Genomic DNA, 23053 nt, shown 5'->3' on the forward strand with positions numbered 1-23053 from the left:
CCTAACGATACGACGGAAATGGAAATACACCCGGTCAAAAATCTAAGGGTATGGCTCTTTGACCTCATATCAAAAACGAAATCTTTCAAAATGGATTTGGGCCTTACAACATATTTTATCACATGGTCGGTTCCGATCATAGCATTTGCTTACTTGTTTTCCATGGAATTGTTTGAAATTTAAGATTTGAAACTCACTTTATGATTATTTTTTGAAGACTTTCTTCAACCGTTACTTTATCGAATTAAACTTTAAATCTTTAACTTTTCTTTTAATTTCGCATATTTGATTATGCTTTTCGCCCCAAAAGAGCCTTGTGAAGTTTTAATTGTTCGCTTTGTTTTTACACTTTTTTTAAATTATTTTCTCCTGCTTGCCTTTAAAAGAGAAATTGTCGTTATTTTTTCGTCATTCTATTGTAACTCTATCTCGTCTCAAAGGATGCACACCACATGTTGCCCACAAAGAACAACCCTCCTCTACATATGGTGCATAATAAGAAATTACACAGTCAGTGCCTCTCTATATTTCTATTTTCGCAACTCTCATAAACGCATATCATTTGGGTATTTCGCAATGTTCACTTCAAAGAAAATACTTAAGAGGAAAATTCCTCTTGAAAACATGAAAGGAGTCACTTTCCTTTTCGAGTATTTTTCGCACACATTTTTCATGCAATATTGCCGAACAATAATCGAATCAGTCATACACATTTCCACAAGAACTCCATCAACAACAACAACAAAATATTGAATTATGAAAAGTGTGCTTGCAAAATACCAACATCACCTCATCATCGACGTCGTCGTCGTCATCATCATCATCATCATCATCAACGTTCTCACAGCTCAAATGAAGAACATTCCTGCCAGTGTTTACATTCCGACGAGAATAAAAGAATCTGCAGCATATTTTCTCCATTGTTCGTCTCAAAAATAATACTTCACAGGTCTTTTCATAGTCATTTGTTACATCAAATGTTACATGCGTAACATGTAATGAAATATATTTCTCGAACAAACTTATGTTTGCAAAATTGAAAGGGTGTTTGTTACGAAATTTAAAGTTGAGAGGAAGTCTTTAATATATATAGGGTTGTCCATATTCGACGGACCCATCTGGCAACGCCATAACTTTTGACAGAGATGTCACATCGCTTAATGACATACCGCGTTTGAAGCGTCAGTCCAAGCAGATTTTTACCATGACCCAATACACGCCAAGCGAGCGCTCTGAAATAGTTGAAATTTACATTCAACAGAACAAGTCAATTGTGAAAACTCAACGTGCTTTTAAAACATTAAAAAATGTGAGAAGTGCGCCTTCTAAGAACACCATTAAGCGTTTATACGAAAAATTTTCGACTGGTAAGGCTCTTTCTAATCCGAAGAGGCCATATAAAAGTCGACCAAGGCGATCGGTCGAGAATATCGCTGCCGTACGAGCCAGTGTTGAGAGATCCCCAAGAACATCCCAAAAACGCCATTCTCAGCAGTTGGGCATGGCTCGGTCCACTTTACAACGGATTATTCGCATTGATTTGCATTTGTTCCCGTACAAAATTCAATTGACGCAAAGAATGTTGCCTGCGGACAAGCCTCGTCGATTGGAATGGGTCCAAAGAGTCATGGGTCCGTCGAATATGGGCAACCCTGTACACTTTGGAAATGACTTGCAACAATGTGAGAGGATGTCAGGAATAAGTTTTTGATAGCTACGGATCTTAAAGTTGTCTCGATGATTTAAACTTCAAACTCGCATCAAAGTTGAAGTATGGGACTTAACTCTCCTTGAACTTTTCGCGGGCATTGACATTATTCCTGGAGTATTGACATTTATTGTGTACGCCGACTTACTCTGTGGTATTTGACATTTTCAATGTTTCAGACACAATATTCAACCGAGTTTGTAGTACATTTTAGACATCTTTTTAAATACATTTAAAAACGTATTAGGCTTTGGAATTAGCTCTGCTTAAATTTTAGGAACAAGTTGAGTTTAGGGCTATGCCTTTATTGGTCTGAACAGGTATGTATTTTTAACCTATTAACGTCAAAGTAATATTTTTGTGGGGGAATTACCCCTCTGGGCTGTTATAAAGTTTAACTAAGTACCAAGTGCGCCTTTTTTTGTTATTGGTATGTCCTCTTCCCACTCGGAGCCATCAGATTCTTCCTCAATAGCACTCATCTCTAATACAATAGAGGATTTCGATAAATCCATTTGGAATTCCTGCCGTTTGCTCTGAACTCTAGGGTTTGTGAGAGCTAAGCAGAAATTTTTTAAATGGATTTTTCTCATTTGCATTGCAGGATGAGATAAAAAAAACCTCCAACCAACTTCAGACTGCTAATTTATAAGCCACTATACCGCAACAGAAAGAAAATAGACTCAAAAGAGCTAAAGAGTTGCTTGGCTTGGCCAAAGGTGGTGAACTACCGAATTTGGTTTTCTCCGATGAGAAAACATTTGTTGCCCAGCAGTTTGTAAAGAAACAGAATGATCGTGTTTATATTCAAAGAGGTCAGCTGAAAATGTGCACCTTCGGTTGGCCACCAGAACTCAAGCGCGGGCATAGTGATAGTGGGAATGGGCAAAATACCGCAAAGCAACATTCGGGCAGCGTGTTACGGATTCATTGGCCGTTAATAATTAAATAAGGCCATAATTAGTGTTAAAGGTGACCAATTCGAACAAATCTAAACTTATTCTAGAATTTGATGCTATTTCCGACATTTTTAGTTTTTTTTTTCTATAAAATTTAAAAAAAAGTAAAAATTATGGCGTTTGACTTTGTTGCAGTTTTTTTTTATCTCATCCTATATATTGGAGATATAGCTATATGTGAACCGATTTGCACCAAATTTGAAGTACTTTTTTGGGATGAATTTTGTCGATATTGCCAAAAAATGTGTGCTGATATTAGCCATTTGGTGCGCAAAAACCTGATATCGGGAAAATACATATATATGAGAGCTATATCTAATTTTTAACCGATTCCCATCAATTTCAATGGGGTTCGTCCTTGGACCAAAGTATCATCAAAATTTCATATCAATCGGATAATAAATGCGAACTGCATTTGTTCACAATAATACATGGACGGACTGACAAAAGTGATTCTATGAAAAAAAGATCCTCAAAAGTAACTATGGGTCTCTCTCGCATCCTTCTCCATGTTATAAACAAATGCACAAAGACATAGTACCTCTACCACCATGTGGTGTAGGGTATAAAAATTTACTAGCTTCGTTAGAAACCTAGTTATAGCTACAATAGGTACTAAAGAATGGTTTATATGGGTAAATAATAAATATAAGAAGGGAATGCCCACAACTTTTTTCATCATCGATAACACCCTTTACAACTTGCTAATTCATTTATCAAAACCAATACATTCAACTCTAGAAGTCGTTAATAGAACATTATGTTTTATGTTTTCAATTTCTTCTATCAGCAAGAGTAAGATTGATAGATAGATAATTTACATTCGCATTGAATTTGTAATTTCCTTTCAAATAGAAATACTCCCATTGTTTAGTTTGTTCCGTACAATCGATTAGTGATAAATTCAAGTTATCAGCAGAATAAACATTCAATCCCTGTTTTCTTGTTTCATTTTCCACTTTTGTTCTTTTCAAAAGTTTCGAATGAATTACGCGAGCAACGTTTTTGCTTTATTTTTGAATTTTCTTTTTTGTTTTGCGTGTTTGAAAAATATTCTTTGTTGCTCATATCCTTTCTAGAGGGATAACGAACGTCACATTGAAGCTTGTTTCGAAATCCATTATGTTTCGGTATTAAAGTTGGCATAAAACATTTCCTCACCGAATACCTGTGGGAGTATATAAATGTTATGTTGAGAATAATAATGCTAATAAAATATGGGAAAATATAAAATTAGATTAAAAAAAAAAAAAATAAAATTCCAGGCACTAGAAAATAGATGATGCGAGTGAATACTGAGATTGACAACGCTTTCGCAATCAAGATATTTTATTTATGTCAGTGATTGCCACAATAACTAAGTATGTGTTGTAGATCCTAGTCGATATCATTTATATGTCACATTGAGTATCGGCATCACATATGAGGTAGATAAGGATTTCTTCACAAATTCTTTGTTAGACATTTTAAAATTTTCCCTGCTTTTATTTCAGAAACAATGTCTTGAATCCGAGTATAGGGATTTAATCTTTCTAAATGTTGAAGAAGTTTTTTAAAATTAATAATAAAAAGAAAATCGAAAAGAAAAATTCTAACCAAATTTTTACAAATCATTGCAAAACATTGCAAACGTGGAACGAATTTTTAGTTAGGTGAACCTTTACAAAATTAAAAGCCCACTCTAGAATTCTAAAGATTACCTAAAATTTAATAACTTCAATTATTAAATACTTACAATGACTTACTTAAAATGTGTAATGAAACGTGTAAAAATTACAAAATATAGACTTCAGTAGAAACAAGGAAAAAAGCAGTTAGTTCATTTGCAAATTTTCAAAAAAGAATCTGTTAAAGTCTCAAGAATGCAGAATATTGGGAGATACCATTATTGGGTTTCATATGAAATCGTGGATGTGCGTAGGCAATTTTTGTCATAGCCGTTATAGTACTCAAATACGAAACTTGAAACAATTCCGGTGAATAATATCGCAAAAATATCAAAATACCGAGTATAGGAAGGTACCGTTATATATAAGACGTGGACCTAAATTACGAAGTGCAAACACGAAACCTATAACAATTCTGGTGAATAATTCAGCTAAAATCGTAAAAATACAAAATATAGGTACCGTTATATGGGGGCTATACGAAGACGTGGACCTGCACCGACATAGACTGTAGTACCCGATACGAACTATAAATACGAAATTCGAAATAATTCCGGTAAATAATATCGCTAAAATCATGAAAATAACGAATATTGGGAGGTACCGTTATGTGGGGGCTATTTCACTCACTAAATTTTATGATGACCATCCAAATTGGAAGGCTTTTGCGCTAACTCTAGCTCTAGTCCTATGCTAACGTTCGCGTCGATTGATCTATAATTGCGACCTGTAGAGCAACTGCAAAATCAGAAAACTTTTCGGTTTTGGGTATTTGACCTAAGACTTATAAAAATATTACAATGCGCCAGATTTGGACTATATCGACTACTTCCTATACTTTATATGAAATATGTGCAAATTTTGGGAAAATGTGGAAATATGTGTGAAGTACCGTATAAAGTGGAAGATAAAAATATTGGCATGAGCAAAATTGAAAGGAAATCGAATCCAATTTTATGCGAAATCATAAATTTCGACAAATTACATATTCATATCAGATTTCTAGTTAGGAGAAATGTTTAGATATAGCAAGTTGACTGTTTGCGGGTGAGATACGAGAAGTGCTTGGCAGATATCTATCATATTTACAACTTATCGGCGTTAGCAGAAACATTTGGATGTGTAAATTTGAAGAGAGTTGGATGCTTACTTCGCTTTCTTTAAGTGTTTTGTTTTTCAAAAATCTTGAACCCTATGTGGGGAAGGTACCTGAAGGAATGGTGCGATCTCTACCATCTTTATAACAAATCTTGTGTTGATGGAACTATTGAGATGTACCTCGTCTAAATGGAATCGGATGTTAATTTCATGCTGTATAAGCTTCATGAATATTCAAAATTTTTACCCTTTGTGGGAGAGGACCCCCAAGGAGTGGACCCATAAATTCCATCTTCACACCAGACCTTGGGTTCATATTATAATTATTCTTGATGGTACTTGATGGAGTGAACCGATATTATCCATTTTCGCACTAGACCTAGCAATGATGCAAATATTAGGAATCGCAAAGTTAAAGAAAAATCGGATTATCCTTTCTCTTTATGTGCAGTTAATTATTTTCTTTGAAAATATTGAAATTTTGTGTGGGAGGTACCAGAAGGTGTGAATCGATATTGCCCATCTCCGAACTCGATCTAAGTTTGATAATAATATTACGACGTACCAAGTTTGGATCACATCGGATACTCCCTTCGAGAGTTATCGTGAGCACCAGCCAGACAGACAGATCCGATGGGCGGACATCGGATTTAGTCCAAAGAGACCTTGGTTCTAAAACCGTTATTTCTATGAGGCACGTTTTGGCCGTATCAAATGATATATACCCTCTCTAGCCATGGGGCTGAGGGTTTAAAATTTTGCTATGTGCTAAGTTTGATCAATATGGAATTAATTTCCATTTTATGGAGCAAAAATTATTCAAAGGGTAGACCCTTTATGGTGGAGATACCGCGAGGAGTATTCCGATATTTTCCATCCACGAACACGGTTTGAGTTTTATGATGCACCAAATTTAAGGTAAATCCAATACTCTCTTCGACAGTTATCGTGCGCGCAAAACAACAGGCGGATGAACCCAAGAACGGACGGACATGGCAAGATCGGTTTCAAATTTCCTAAAATGGATTTTATTGGCTTTTTTGTCTACTAACATGCTATGTGAAATATGTATTAACAAACCCTTTTGTAAAATTATGTCTTAATATTCCATCAGCATCTCTATAACTGAGTCGAAAAATTGTAAAACAAAAAAGTTTTAACTAATTTGCAACATGATTTTTTTAACAACATTAAATATTCACACATAGTGAAATACCCCAATTTCTAATTACATGTTCAAAAATTTAGTTACCCAAATGTAAATTTTAATGGACTTTTGCCCAGTTCATTTTGCAACACCTTTAATTACGTCGTGGCCAAAAAAAAAATTAAAAACAACTGCAAAATTAAAAATTTCTAAAAATGTTTATTTAATATGCTCTCACAAATTCAATGAAAAGTTATGATTTTGAAACCACTTGTAATGGCTTCGCTGCTCAAAACTTTAGCTAACTTTGAAGAGGTGTGACCTGAAATATATTTTATTTGCGTGCAACGACCATAACAGAATTACTGGGAAAATTTGACAAAATAGTTTAGCAACAATGTGACGAGAAAACTTTCCATATTGTTGTTGTTGTTGTTTAGTTTTTCAGCACTTTTTGTAATTTCTGCCGCTCATTATCGAAAGTTATTTGATTATTATGTTTTGTTTTTCCATTTTTTTTTTTCATTTTGATCCTCTTTGCAGCTGTAATTACAATGACATCCCTTTGTCCCGTCAAGAATACTTGGGTTGTATTTTTTTCTCGAACTGCTCTTACATTATGAAATGATTTTAAAATTAAATGCAAAACAAAACGGCCTTCCTTCGAAAAGGGATATGAAATATTAACAACTTTACAATAACATCCCCCATATTGTGCCCTGGTATTCCAATTCGCCCATTCGCCAGCTTGGAGCAATTAAAAAAGGGAACCAAAACGAGAATTAGTAATCACCATTTAAAACGAACCCCAGGCCCTTGAGCAACAAAAGAATGACTTACTTGGAACAATTAAAACATAATTTTTGTACCTTTGCCCAATTAAGGAAAGGACCAGTTCTTCTTCGCCTTAATTGTAAAGGGATGTAGGCAAAATTGACTATGCAAAACATATTCCTGAGGGCTAAGATGGAAAGTTAATTTATTGAGGAAGACATAATCTAACAGGACATCAAGGAAGAGTTTAAGAAAATTCGTGTGTCAATGATTAAAAATGTAACAACTGATAGTATTTTAAATTCGACGAGGTTTTGAACTTGATGAATTTAATCCTTTAATTTGGGTCACATATTTGCCATAAATTTTCGTTGAGCATAACGTTTTTGGGAAAGCGAAAAATATTACCATAATAAAACAAGGCCGAAGGCGAATATGTGATAACCTACAACGCCATAATTTTCGGTAAATATTAATATAAAAAAGTAAAAAAGCTGTAAGTTGGGTCGGTCCAAACTTTGAATACCCTCCACCATTTGGTACAAATTTAACAATTTTCAAAAAAATAAAATCCGTTAAAAATTCTGTTAAAATCTTGAAAATACCTAATGTAGCCGTATATTAGAGTCTTTACGACGACATGGGCCTGCATAGGCAACTTTTGTCATAAGCTATTACAATATTAAAATGCGAAACTTGAAAAAAATCTGTTTATAATGTAGCTAAAATCATCAAAATACCGAATATAGGGAGCTACCATTGTGGTTATAAAATGTAAATCTGCATAGACAATTTTCTGTCATAGGCTGAATCATCCATTACGAACTTCAAATACAAAATTTGAAACAATTCCGATAAATAATGTCGCAAAAATCGTCAAAATACCGAATATCGGACGGTACCGTTACATAGGGGCTATACGAAGCCGTGGGCCTACATGGCTCATTTTCTGTCTTAGGATTAAGTATCCATTACGAACTTCAAATACTAAAATTGAAACAATTCCGGTAGATAATGTCGCAAAAATCATCAAAATACCGAATATCGGGAAATACCGTTATATGGGGGCTATACGAAGACGTGGATCTACATGGTCCATTTTCATTACCAAAAGTCCTGCAGAAATAGTACACATTTGAGTAAAATTTTATCGAAATACTCCATTTCGTTCGGAAGCTAGAGTGATTTCCACAGACGGACAGACGGACGGACATTGATAAATCGACATAGAATTTTATGCTGATCAAGAATATGTATACTTTGTGGCGTCTAAAATGTATATTTCGAGGTGTTACAAACGGAATGATGGTGGAGGGTATAATAAAATATTAATATATACTGTTTAACAACCACACCTGTTATTTGGAATGACTTCTTCCATTAAATATTACCCAATTTGGCCAACATTCTATTTTTTTTACCCAAAAACAAGCACACAAATAAAATCATGATTAAAAATATTGTAAATCAAAACAATAACACAATTTACAACTACATTGTTTTTTTTGGCGAATTATTAATACACAATACAATAGTTAACAAGATAGCTTTAAATCCTAACTGTATTGAGTTCGCCCTCCCCCCTTTCCGGTCTGTGCCATTCTGTGTCACAGTTTATGGAATTTGATAAATTTTGAAAACAATGTCAGAGCAATCCGAGATGGAACAACAATGGTGTGGACGACAAGGAAACAGATAATACTAGTGCCTTTGCTACACCAAGTACACTGAAAGAAAACTGAGAGGATACAACTTTTAGTTGTGATAAAAGAAAGCAAAGTAGTCGTAAATTCTTGTCCATACAATTGTTAATGTGAATTTTTTTAAAGTGGAGCGGAAGTTATTTTTCAAATGAGCGATAATTTCATGTTACATAAATGTACTGCTTTTCCTTTCTATATATTAAAACAATTAAGCGAAGGCTATAGTCGCGCCGGTTCGACCATGTCATACCCTACCACACTATAAAACACGGCGAGATGAAAAAACCGCAATCAACTTCAGACTGCTGTCATTTCTAAGCCACTCATCCGAAAAAATGTTAAAATTATTCCAGTGACAGCTCATTATATCGTTTAAAAGCGTACAAAAGCATTTTGGTGAGAATTTTCCACAAAAAAAGTTATTCGTGATGGAATTCAAGCGTGATAGTGCGATTTCTTTATATTTGGCCGGAAACCCACAAGTGGCTATCGTTAGAGCAGTTCAGTATTTAAATGTGAATAAATCTTTTGTGTATCGTCCCATCGCTCGTAACCCTGATATTGGTAGAAAACAGCAATTAGTCCTTCATTATTGCAAGGTTTCTTGAACGTTAGTTTATTCCAGTCTAACTCCATTATACGTAGTCCTGCAAAGATATTACCCTACAAAGAGTCACGTAGGCTTGAACTTCTTCATACAGTTTTGCATCTAATATTCGACTGCGTGATCCACAGTGTTGCCCTGCATTTTTATACCATCCAGCATACTATGGAGGGTATATTAACTTAGTTATTCCGTTTGTAACTCCTCGAAATACTATTGTCAGACCCAACAAAGTATATATATACTTGATCAGCGTAAAGTTCTAAGTCGATTTAGCGATGTGTCTGTCTGTTGTAATCACGAACGAATTGAGATAGAAGGCTAAAATTTGGCACACATGTTTATTTTGCCTGTAGGCAGGTTAAGTTCGTAACTGGGTCATGGAGGTCCACATTTTCATATAGCTCCATAAAACGGTAACTCCCGATATTCAGTATTTTGATGATTTTACCGACATTATTCAAAGAAACTGTTTAAAATTTGATATTTGAAGTTCGTAATGTCTGTAAAAATCTACGCCTTCGTATAGCCGCCATATAACGATTCCTCCCTATATGCGGTATTTTGATGATTTTACCGACATTATACACCGGAATTGTTTCAAATTTGGAATCTGAAGTTCGTAATGGATACAACATCCTATGACAGAACATTGTGGAGGTACACGTCTTCGTATAGCCCCTCATATAACGGCATCCCTGATATATGGTATTTTGATGATTTAAGCAACATTAATTATCGGAATTGTTTCAAATTTGGAGTTCGCAATGAATACTACATCCTAAGACAGAAAATTGTCTGTGTAGGTCCACGTCTTCGTATAGCCCCCTATAACGGTACCTCCCGATATTCGGTATTTTGATGATTTACGCGACATTATTCACCGGAATTTTTTCTACAGCCTATGACAGAAAATTGTCTGTGCAGGTCCACGTCTTCGTATAGCCCCCATATTATGGAATATGATGAAATGTGTAATATAATTGTTCGAGAAATACTAACTGATACTAAATGGAAGAGATAGATCTGGAATCCCAAAATTTTACATTGAAGTCTCTGTTGGTGTCTGGGGTTGGGATATGGAGGTGGTTTCGGAAATGTATACTATAATTGTACAAAAGTACTAAATAGTACTAAATTTGGTATTGGTGAAGGGATAGAGCTGGATTTATCAAATATGATATGTATGTTACTGTTGGTGTCTCAAGTCGAGCTGCAACTCGATTAGTATTTTTATAAAAAATAATATCATACCTGACATCGTTTGCGAAATAACTTTCGTTTTCCTACCATTTGAATTTCTTTCAATGTACTTCGAAATCATGAATTCTCCTTTATCAAAATTGTACATTTTATTATTAGAACTAACAATATGATCACAATAAATTAAATTATCTCAGACACAAGCATTCAAACAAACGGTGTCGGAATAAACCGAACTGTCACCACATCGACACTTCCAACAATGGTTTTACTTCTTACACCAGATTCCATGGCATGTTTTCGCAGCTCTGAATCCCAAATAACTCATGTCAACATCTGTCACCAAACAACCACCCACAAAGCCAACAACATGGAAAACAAAAACAACAAAAAAGCGAAAACGAAAACAAAAACAGAAATTGTAACATCATTGGGAAATGGCACACAGAGGCACAGAGTCAGGACGAAAGTACCCGGCAATGCGTCAGCAATGGAAATTTGTGGCAACATTTCCTTGTAGCTCTGCTTCTGCTTCTACTGCTGCATTGTAATTCAGTGCCTCGACGAAATGGAGACCCACCACCTAGCCGCCGTCAGCGTCAGCGTCACCACCAACGCCACCGTCAGTCATCCAACGAATAGTATTGTGAATGGCAAGCAAATTTATTATTAAATTGCAAAGAGACGAATAATATTCAGACAAAAGTCCTTTTATGATCCTTGAAGTGATTTACGAATGGATTTACAATTGCGAGAAAATGAGAATATTGTTGTGTTTTACGCTTGGATATCCAGCCGGGATAAAAGTGTATTTTATACAATATGGTCTAGCATTTGGTTAAGCCTTCGTCTGCATCGATGTAAGGCGCTAAAGAATTCAATAGAGTTTATGCGAAAAGTTTTCTGTTTGTTTAACGATAAAAGTGGCGCAATCCTTTCACTAACTTATTGTTTGCCGTGAAGTAAAAAAATGGAAGAAGAGAAAAAAATCTCATATTTCTCACCGATATCAAATGAAAGTGAGAGCAAAGCCTTTTTGGAGGACATCGTCAAGTTGGCAGTTCGCATTTTGATTTTCCCATTACAAGGTAGTGGCAACAGCCCAAATTAAGTATTACTATCAAAACAGTGTGATGCTTCATTATAATTCTAATCTAGTGAGAATATATTTTTTTGTGAGAGAAATATTTTCTCGTCGGCTGAGGAGAGCTCAGCTGTTCCCAGGGCATCCATAAGGACCCACTAAACCTTATGAAATAATAAAAGTAGATTTGCCCCTTTCCTGGGAGTAAAACTCGGGTGTTTTATTGATTTTTATACACTCAGCCATATGGCTAGAGAGGGTATACATCATTTGATACGGCCAAAACGTGCCTAGTCGAAATAACGGTTTTAGACCCTAGGTCTCTTTAGACAAAATCCGTTTCAGGATATTTGGAGTCGATATAGCGATGTCCGTCTGTCTGGCTGGTGCGCACGGTAACTCTCGAAGGTAGTATCCGATTTGATCCAAAGTTGGTACATCGTCATATTATTGTCAAGCTTAGATCGAGTTCGGAGATGGGCACTATCGGTCCACTCCTTCTGGTACATCCCACACAAAATTTCAAAATTTTGAAAGAAAATAATTTATTGCACAGAAATTGAAAGGATAATCCGATTTTGCTCCAACTTTTGGAATCCTCATATTTTCATCAGTGCTAGGTCAAGTGCGAAAATGGACAATGTCGATCCACTCCATCAGATATCTCCCCCACATTGACCCTTTGAATAATTACAACCCTTATAAAATGGGAAGTAAGAGTCCAAATTTCAAAAATCCTAATAATTTTATTATCTCAAGGTCTGGGGTGAAAATGGAATATATCGGTCCACTCCTTCTGGTACCTCCCTCACAAAAGGTCGAAATTTGTAAAAAAAATATTTTTTGCACAGAAACAGAAAGGAAAATCCGATTTTGCCTAACTCTGCCAATCGTAATATTTGCATCAGTGCTAGGTCAGGTGTGAAAATTGACAATATCGATCCACTCCATAAAATAACTCCCCCACAAAGGCTCAACATTGTGAATAATTATAACTCTCATTAAATGTAATGTAATAGTCCGATTGTCTTCAAATCTCAAACACCCCAATATTTTTATAAACCCAGGATCTGGTGATAAGATGAAATATATCGGTCCACACCGTCTGGTACCTCACTCACAAAAGGGCCAAATTTTGAATATCCATTAAGCTCGTAAAACGCGAACTTAATATCCGATTCCATTTAGACTTGGCACATCTTAATATTTCTATCAACACAGGATCTGGTAAAAAGCCCGTAGAGATCGGACCATTTCTTCTGGTACCTTCCCCATAAAGGGTCAAAGTTTTCAGTAACCAAAACATTCATAAAATCCGAAATGAGTATCAGATTCTCTTTATATTTCACACATCCCATTATTTCCACTAACAAAAGATTAGTTGTGAAGATGGGATATATCGGTCCACTCTTTCTGATACCTCCAAGACAATGGCTGAAAATTCTAAATATTAATGAATCTCATATAAAAGGAAATTAACATCAGATTCCATTCAAGACTTGGTATATCTCAATTTTTCCATCAACACAAGATCTGTTATAAAGATGGTAGAGATCGTAACATTTATTTTGATACCTGCCCACAGGGTTAAAGATTATGAGAAACAAAACGATCAAAGAAAGCGAAGTAAGCATTCAACACTCTTCAAATTTCACACATACAAACACTTTTGCGAATACAATATCTGTTGTGCAGATGATATATATCTGTGAACCCCTGCTGTTACCTCACTCACAAAGGGTCACAATTTTCAATACTTTTATCTGCCATAACTTGCCAACCAACACGATGAAATGAAATTTATGATTTTCCATAAGTTGGATATAAATCTTTGATTTTCTTATTAAATGAAGCATGAAAATGGAATTCGGACGACTATACCCTAACATTCTCTAAAAACGATCACATATCTCGTCTAAAGTCAAGGAAGTTACCCATATAGTCCAAACCTGGCACGTCGCAACATTTATATCATTATACCCTACACCACAAGGTCAGGGTATTATGTGTTTGGGCATTTGTTTGTAACATGGAGAAGGAATCGAGATAGACCCATAGTTACTTTTGAGGATCTGCATAGAATCACTTTCTGAGTTGATTTATGCATGTCAGTCCGTCCGTCTGTCCATGTATTCTTGTGAACAAAATGCAGGTCGCATTTATTACCCGATTTTCCAAACAACATTTGTTTGGCCCAAGGACGAACCCTATTGAAATTGGAGATAATCGTTCAAAATTTAGATATAGCTCCCATATATATTTTCGTCCGATTTCCTTTTTATTGTGCACGAAACGTGTAATATCAGCCCCAATAGTATGGAATTTTGCATATACAACCAAATTAGGCCTGAAAATAAGTATGCCAAATTTGATAGAAATCGGTTCAGATATAGCGATAGCTCCCATATATATTGTTCATCCGATTTCTTATTTTTGTCCTCCGCAGCCGTAATATGCACTCTGTAACAACAATATTTGGGGAAATATATCAAAAGTAGCTCAGAAATACCTTTGCTAAATTTTATCGAGATCGGTTCAGATTTGGATATAGCACCCATATATAACTTCGTACGATTTTCTTTTTATTGTGCCCCAAACGTCTCATATTTGCTCAAATGGGATGGAATTTGGCACATACGACCGAATTGAGTCTAGAAGGTAGTATGCCAAATTTGGTGAAGATCGGTTCAGATATAGCTATAGCTTCCATATATATTGTTCATCCGATTTGTTATGTTTTTTACACAGCTGTAATATGCACTCCTTAAGTACGATATTTAGGGAAATATATGAAATACAGCTCAGAAATATCTTTGCCAAATTTAGTCGAGATCGCTTCAGTTTTGGATATAGCTCCTATATATATCTTTATCCGATTTCAAATTAATTGTGCACCAAATTGGCAATACAAGTCCGAATTTAAAAGATAGAAATGCTTCGGCATATTTAGTCCATTGAACTTTAAATTATAATTATAATCATAGCGTGAATTCTCCTATAAAAACTTTTAATTGTTATGTTGAGCTCTACTAAATTAACAAAGCGGTGTAGGGTATCATATAGTCGGCACCGCCCGACTTTAAGACTTTCTTAACTGGTTTTTTATTGTATAATCTTTCTGGATTGATATCGAAGATATGGTAGAGTTCAGACCATTCCTTCTGGTACCTCCCCGACAAAGAGTAAAAGTTTTGAATAACCAAAACAATTATAAAACTCGAAATAATCATCCGGCTCTCTTCACATGATATAATTATGTACAATACTCGTTGTATCAGTGCAGATCAGTTGCAAAAATGGACAGCATCGGGTCACACCTTTTAGTACCTCAACGAGAGGGTTACAATTTTAATAACCATTACTCGTATAAAATATAAAAAAAGAGTAACCTTGTATCTAAGCTTCATTTCAATACTTCAACAAACTCTAGATATGATGTGAAGATGGAATGTAGCAGACCACTCCAGCTGTTAACACACTAATAGCTCATAATTGCAGCACCCCTCCTACATTTTATACTAAATTTATCAACATTAAGTACTTTTTGTACAAGTTATGGTTCTGAAAACACTCCCTTTTACTTCTATTTTATTCTACCCATGGTACAATGAATTCAAGGTAGGGCAGAACTACCATATGATTTCAATTTTTTATTTTTCTGGCTTAATTTGTCAACTTCATTTGTTTATGTGTGCGTATTCTTTTCAATAATTAAAACAAATGTTCAGAAAATATTCAAATTCGGGTGTTTTCAAAATGCTTATTGCAACGTATGTATCGACAAAGTCTACAGTTTTTGTCGCGAAATAAACCATAAGAGATATATAGAACATGATTTTGAAAGAAATTTTGACCTTTCATTCAGTTTTCGCGGCTTTAAACTATTTATTCAAAATCAATGCAACAAGTTTTTTGCTTTTTTTTTTTTGTTTTGATAGTGATTCTGACATTACAACCCAAACAGGTAGACCTCTATACTTGCAATTTTTTCAAAGTTAGCCTACCTTGTATTCATTGTAACATGATTCTACCACTCAGTACTTTTCTTACGCATTATAGTATAAATTTCCAAATGTATCTCCTTATCTAAATGCCACCTGCGAACAGTGCTCTTAATATCAAAATGCACAATTCTAGTTCTCTTATGCAAAATTTAGTACCAATTTGTATTTTTCGCTCACTATATGGTACGATTTTTCAAATCCACCTCCACGTCTGAACGTTACACACTCACAGTGATCCCTATAACAATACCCAGAATTGTCGGGTCTTTCCTGCATTACTTATCAAATATTTTATCCATTTGGTACTTGTCGCATACAGTGTGTTTCCTAATCTCACCTCCTTATTGCTACACCCTCGCATTTATTCCAAATCCTACACGCAATCGGCAACACTTATTCCAAATTTTAGAATTTAGTACCGTTGAGTATAGTTTGAATTTACAAAAACCCAGCCTTATTTCACCGATGCACACCAACATTGAGCCACATAAAATTTCAAGATTCTAGCTTCAACCAGGTTCGTCAGGGCGTTGATGAATCAATCAGTTTGTCACCCTACTCTTTTATACATATATGTATATATACATATCGATTGTTTTTATACCCTCCCTAAATATTCGTCGTAGACCCCATAAAGAATATATATTCGCAATCAGCATAAAATTCTAATTCGATTTAACGATGTCCGTCTGTCCGACTACCTGTTGAAATCAAATTATTTGACGTAGAGCGAATTTTAAAATTTAGCAGAACATTTTGTATTGTGTCTAGAATGGTTGGCACTGAAAATGAGAAATATCGGTCTACGTTTTGGTATAGTCCTCATATTACATTTCCTCCCGGTATTCGGTATTTTGATGATTTTTGCAACATTTTTTTCACGGATTTGTCTAAAAATTGGTATTTGTGGGTCATAATAGGTTCTAGCTCGTGTGGCGAAACATTGTATGTATAGATCAGTTTTTTGGTTTGGCCACCATATAACGGTACCTCCCGATATTCGGTATTTTGATGATTTTTGCCACATTTTAATAATAGGTTCTGCCTCGTGTAGCGAAACATTGTATGTATTGGTCCACGTTTCGGTATAGCCCCCATATAACGGAACCAGCCCGGATTTGTCTAAAAATTGGTATTTGTGGGTCATAATGGGTTCTAGCCCGATGGCAAAACATTGAATATTTAGTTCCACGTTTTCCTATAGCGCACATATAACGATACCCACCGATATTCGGTATTTTGATAATCCTAGTCACATATACCCACAAAATTTTTTTCAAATTTGATATTTTAGAAGATTTGATAGATAACAATCCTAGAAGTATAGAATTGTCTACAGGGGTTCCCATTTTGTTATGGGCTCATATAACGGCCTCACTCACTCTTGTTTTTTTATAGGTTCGACTGCATTATATGAAGTTTAAAGTTCTTGAATTCAGATACTTTTATATAAAAATGTTTCCTTTACCCTGAGGTGGAGGGTATTAAAGGGTTTAAGGTTTTCATTTGTTCTTGTCGCACAGTGTAATTAAAGATATTTTGTAGCTCGAGGGATATCTTAAAAGTCTCTAAGTTACTGAATATATCAATGCTATCCATTTTTAATTCCTTTAAGACCGCTCGGCCATATGGAAGACAAACGGGCCACATTTCACGTTGATCAAACATGTATGTGTTTTATTTGTTCAAACACGAAGGGCCATGTAGATTTCCTAACATTGAGAATGGATAAAAAATGCATTAGTCACTAAAAACAAGTGGGCATGCAGCGCACAGGTGTCATCGACAATTACAAAATACGCACAATTGCATATTATCCACTATCCGGTCACCAAGTATGACCAACCACAGCTCTGTTACAGTAACAGTCACCAAATAAAACTTCACTCAAGAGTAAATCAGCTGGGCATCTCTGATACAGCGCATGCTCCCATCAAACCGATTCTGTGGATGCTGTGTGCCCCAGTTCATCCGTTTTGCAGAAGTCATTGAACATGGCTGTGGACTGGTTGGATGCTGCATGTTACCCATCTGTTCATGACTGGCGAAACTGGGTGACTGTTTGTAGTTCAGTAGAATATTTTCAGTTCGTTTTAGAATTCAAGGATACACGTACGCACAACGCGCGTAGCCGGTCGTCGTTACCAAACCGAATTCTAGACTCTGTGTGGATAAATTGAATTCTGTTCAGCTCAGCCATTTAAATTTATTGCCAGTGAAAGTCGGTTCGTTCGCATGCTATGGATTTAATGTCGATGGCGTTGGTGTTGTTGCCGACCAAACAACCAGCCAACAGCTCTCCTTGTGTTGTAGTAACATACTTGTGTCAAGTTTGTCGTGAATGAAAACAAAAAGGAAACATTAAAACGTAACGCTCATCTTAATTTGAAATAGAAATTCAAGGATAACATCGAGTGGATCATTATCTGGTCTAGTTTATGGTAATTCATACTTAAATTGAGTGTGTCTTTTAAAAAATCTATGGAGATGCTGCCATTAAAAAGTCTCTTCAAGTGAAGGCAAATACCACTGTCTCTTCGCTCATTAATATCCTTAATTGAGATATCCTTTTTTTTTTGTTGGTGCCAGCGCATTCCAGATGCCAGAGGCTAAAGTGTCAAATGAAAACAAATAGTGCAAAATGTAAAGGCAAATACAAAAAAAAAAAACAAATGCAATTGTTGTTGTTTTTGTTGTTGTTGTCACACAAAAAGAAAATAAAATAAGATTTAACAATGTGTTCTCCAATGAAAAAAATGAGGTTGAAATTTATGTGGCAAAATGGTGTCAATAGTCAAGTTGAGCAAACAAATAAAACGAAAGTGAAAACATGCAGCAGCAGCAGCAGCAGAAGAATAATAACACAAATGGAGAATGGATGCAGTGCCACACCATCGAAATGAATGAATGCACAAAATGGGGAAAAGTGTGTCAAATGAAAAAGGAAAAATATAAGAAAAAAGAAAAACACACACACACACACCAAAAAATATATAGAAACCCCATTTGAATGGAATTGAAATATGTGGCGAAATGTGAAAGTGAATTGATTTGTGTGTAACTTCGGTGATATGTCGCAGTTTGTAAAAATAATAAAAAAACGGCAAAAAAAAAAAAGGCAAATGGAATTACACGTTGGTACAATGGAATAACCACAAAAGGGATTGAGTTTAAGGGAAACAGAAAATAATTTTTGAATTTTTTTTTAATAAGTGCAAAATGATCTTTAAGATAATAATGGCGATGGTATTTAATGTCACCATAAGGATTATGCATTAATCGGAAAAAAAGAAATTTGAATATAAACAATTTGTGCTTTTTTTAATAAAATTCAGGGTTATACAAATCCAATGGGACTATCAAGAGTATCAGATATCTGCTGAACATATATATGATCAATTGTTATCTTTGAATTTTGGTGGCCGGAGTTGTGTACCTTTTATCCATAGGGCTGAAAATGAACTTTGATAAAAAATTATATCTTTTATGCGTACAGAGGGTGTATCATTTAATATTGCCAAAAAGTGCCTCATAGAAATAACGGGCTTAGGTATTAAGTCTTTTCGAACAAATTTCATATCAGGACATTTGGAGTCGATCTTGCGAAGTCCGTCAGTCTGTCTCAGAACAAGAGAATAATTTGCCTCATAGAAAGAGATAGGATCGAACGATTTTTATAACCTCCACCATACTATTGAGGGTATATAAACTATGTCATTCCGTTTGCCAGTAGGCAGGTTAAGTTCATAAATGGGCCATGTAGGTCCACGTTTTCATATAGCCCCCATAAAACGGTATCTCCCGATATTCGTTATTTTGATGATTTCAGCGACACTATTTACCGGAATTATTTCAAAGTTTGTATTTGAAGTTCGTAAAGGATGCTACAGCCTAAATCAGAAAATTGTCTGTACATGTCAACGTCTTCGTATAGCCCCCATATAACCGTACCTCCCGATATTCGGTATTATGATGATTTAAGTGAAACTATTGGCCGGAATTGTTTAAAATTTGGCATATGAAGTTCGTAATATTTACTACATTCTACGATAGAAAATTGTCTGTGCAGGTCCACGTTTTGGTATAGCCTCCATATAATGGTACCACCTATATTCGGTAGTTTGATGATTTTTGCTACATTATTCACCGATTTGAATACCCTCTACCTTGGTAAGGAGACTATATTAACTTTGTCATTTTGTTTGTAACAACCCTAAATATTTATAGTATAAAGTATATATTCATAATCAGTACAAAATTCTAAGTCGAGTTAACGATGTCCGTCTGTTTCTCTGTCTATCCGTCTGTTGAAATCACGATACAGCCCACGTTATTTGACGTAGACCTTCAAAATTTGGCAGAAAAAATTGTATTGTATCTAGGATGGTTGGTATTGAAAATGAGATATATCGGTCCACGTTTTCGTATAGCCCACATATAACAGTAAATCGCGATATTCGGTATTTTGATTATTTTTGTATGGTATAATGGGTTCTAGCTCGTGTGGCGAAACATTGAAGGTATAGGTCCACGTTTTGGTATAGACCCCATTTTTGCCACTTTTTTCACGGATTTGTCTAAAAATTGGTCTTTGTAGGTCGTGCTGGGTTCTAGCTTGGTATAGCCCCCATACAACGGTAGCTCCCGATATTCGGTATTTTAATTATTTTTGTCACATATTTTTTCGCGGATTTGTCTACAAATTGGAATTTTTTGGTCATGATATATTCTTGCTCTTGTGACGAAACATTGTATGTATAGATCCACGTTTTGGTATAACCCCCATATAACGGTACCTCTCGATATTCGATACTTTGATAAAAATTGGCATTTGTAGACCCCATACAACAGTACCTACCGATGTATGGTATTTTGATGATTTTTGCCACACGGATTTGTCTGAAACATGGTCTTTGTAGGTCATAATGGGTTCTAGCCCGGTGTTAGAACATTGAATATTTAGTTTTACGTTTTTCTAAAGCGCACATATAACTATACCCACCGATATTCGGTATTTTGATATTCCTAGTCACAAATACGCACATAATTGTTTTCAAATTTGGTATTTGATAGATGACAATCCTTGAAATATACAATTTTCTATAGAGGTTCCCGTTTTGGTATGGCCCCATATAACGGCTTCGCTCACTTCATGGGTTTTTGATAAACTTAATTGCATTATGCCAATGTTCTTACTAGTATATTAAGTTTAAGGTGAAACAAGTTTGAATTCAGATATAAAAAAAAATATCTAGGTATTAAAAATTCAGCCCTGCCGAACTTTATGTTTTTTACTGGTTTTTTTTAAGTTTCGCAATATTATAATGGCTTTGTTTTTAAAATTTTAACAGAATTTTTAGCGGATTTTTTTTAAATTGCAAAACTCGTTCCAAATTGTGGAGGTTATTCAAAGTTCTTCCATCCGAACTTACAACTATTTTACTCGTTTCATTTTATTTTAATATGTAAAAGAAAATTCCCTTAGTCCATTTGAAGAATCTTTATAAAATCACATTTTGAGTACAATTTATGCATGTCCATTCCAATGCGTAGGGGTCAATTTATAGGAATTTTAGTGCATACGACGGCGATATGTAATTCCCCCAAAGCCGTAGAATTCACTTCATAATAAAGTGTTCAGCAGAAAATAGTTGATACTGCCGAGAAATACACTTGACAAATTTCAAAAATTCACGAAATCGGTGCAGATTTCGCTATAGCTCCAATATATCATCGTCTGTTTTTAAAGCATTTTGTTCACAAACAGTATAATATCAGCCCAAATAAGATGCATCTTGGTAGACGCATCGGTAAATTTAGCTAGGAAAACAGTATTCTACTTTAGGTAGAAATCGGCCAATTCTGGTCTCCGAAACGCGAAATAACACGACCGGGGAAATGATTGATGCAACAATTGACACATGGCGCTGTCATTCATTTCATCAATTCTAAGAAGAAAATGGTTATCATTTCACGATACCGAGCACCATTGGCCGTTTGCTCTTGATCTGCCTCATTTTAATGACACATTGAGGATGAATTTGCATCTCGTAAATTACTCGAACATTCGCACCCTCACCCCAAATATGACAATTCTGCCAATTGACGAAGCCATCAAAATGGAAATGGGCCTCGTCACTGAAAATGATTTTATCGACAAAAACAACATTTCATGTTGTTTTCTCCAATGTTTCTTCCGATTTTACAATTCATTTAGCAATGCTATTTGGTATGAGAAGCTTCGTGAAATATACATTTACTTCAGCCGAGTTTAATAGGAATCGACTAAGATATAGCCTTTATTAAAATCACCCTAAACGGTAGCACTAAATTAACGACCTCATGATGTCGAGATTGCCAAACATTACCATAACACCATAAAATATATGTTGGGAGCCCAGAGCGATTGTTATAATCGATAACACTATGTAAATCTGTCGATCCACCTGTACCTCTAGATCATGATAGAGGGGGTAAATATGTCTATCACATGATTCATTAAAGATGAATAATGTTTGATACTTAAAAACTTAGCATCTTGAGATCACGACAGAAGGTAGAATATTTAAGTTAGATATTTATTACTTACGATGATTAATATTAAAGGAGGTATATCAGTCCCCGTTCAGGTTTATCCCTCATATAGCACTCGCTTCTCCCCTCTGACACTCAAAATTTTGCATGTTTTTGCTACTTATTCAACGGTATATCCAGAAATTCCTCACGCGACCAGTTCGAATTTTGATGCATTGTTTTTCATTTTCCAATCAAATTAGTATTTTAGCGTTTCAGCTTCTCAGAGGATATAAATCCACTATTTGATGTGATATTGATCAAATTCCGTAAATCTTGAGGGCCGGCACTTCCCCGATTCTCAATTACCCAATATGCGACCAAATGAGCTGAAATTTATAAATTTTTATTCTTATTGTATGAAATTTTGCATAAAAATTAAGAAGGCCTACGTTTTGATATTAGCTCCACAAAGATGTGTTGGTCGATTTAGGTTCGAAGCCGCAGCTACCATTTTATTGTGCACCAATTAGATTTTCTTCGCTTTCAAAACCAAAACAAAAAATATTACAAAATTTTAAATTTTTAA

General features: G+C 35.2%; 1 long non-coding RNA gene across 2 annotated transcripts; it reads right to left on the reverse strand.

Annotated features, from left to right (window-relative positions):
- Positions 1-3445: 3445 nt before the first annotated feature.
- Positions 3446-23053, reverse strand: LOC109612018 (uncharacterized). Of its 2 annotated transcripts, none has more exons than XR_002194257.2 (3): positions 22917-23053; positions 22541-22853; positions 3446-3835 (listed from the first exon to the last, which is right to left on the reverse strand). It is a non-coding gene; the product is annotated as an uncharacterized LOC109612018 (long non-coding RNA). The 2 variants fall into 2 exon arrangements; XR_002194258.2 differs by lacking the exon at positions 3446-3835 and adding an exon at positions 19250-19402.

This window comes from Musca domestica, unplaced genomic scaffold (assembly GCF_030504385.1).
Source record: "Musca domestica strain aabys unplaced genomic scaffold, Musca_domestica.polishedcontigs.V.1.1 43, whole genome shotgun sequence".
Lineage (NCBI taxonomy): Eukaryota > Metazoa > Arthropoda > Insecta > Diptera > Muscidae > Musca > Musca domestica.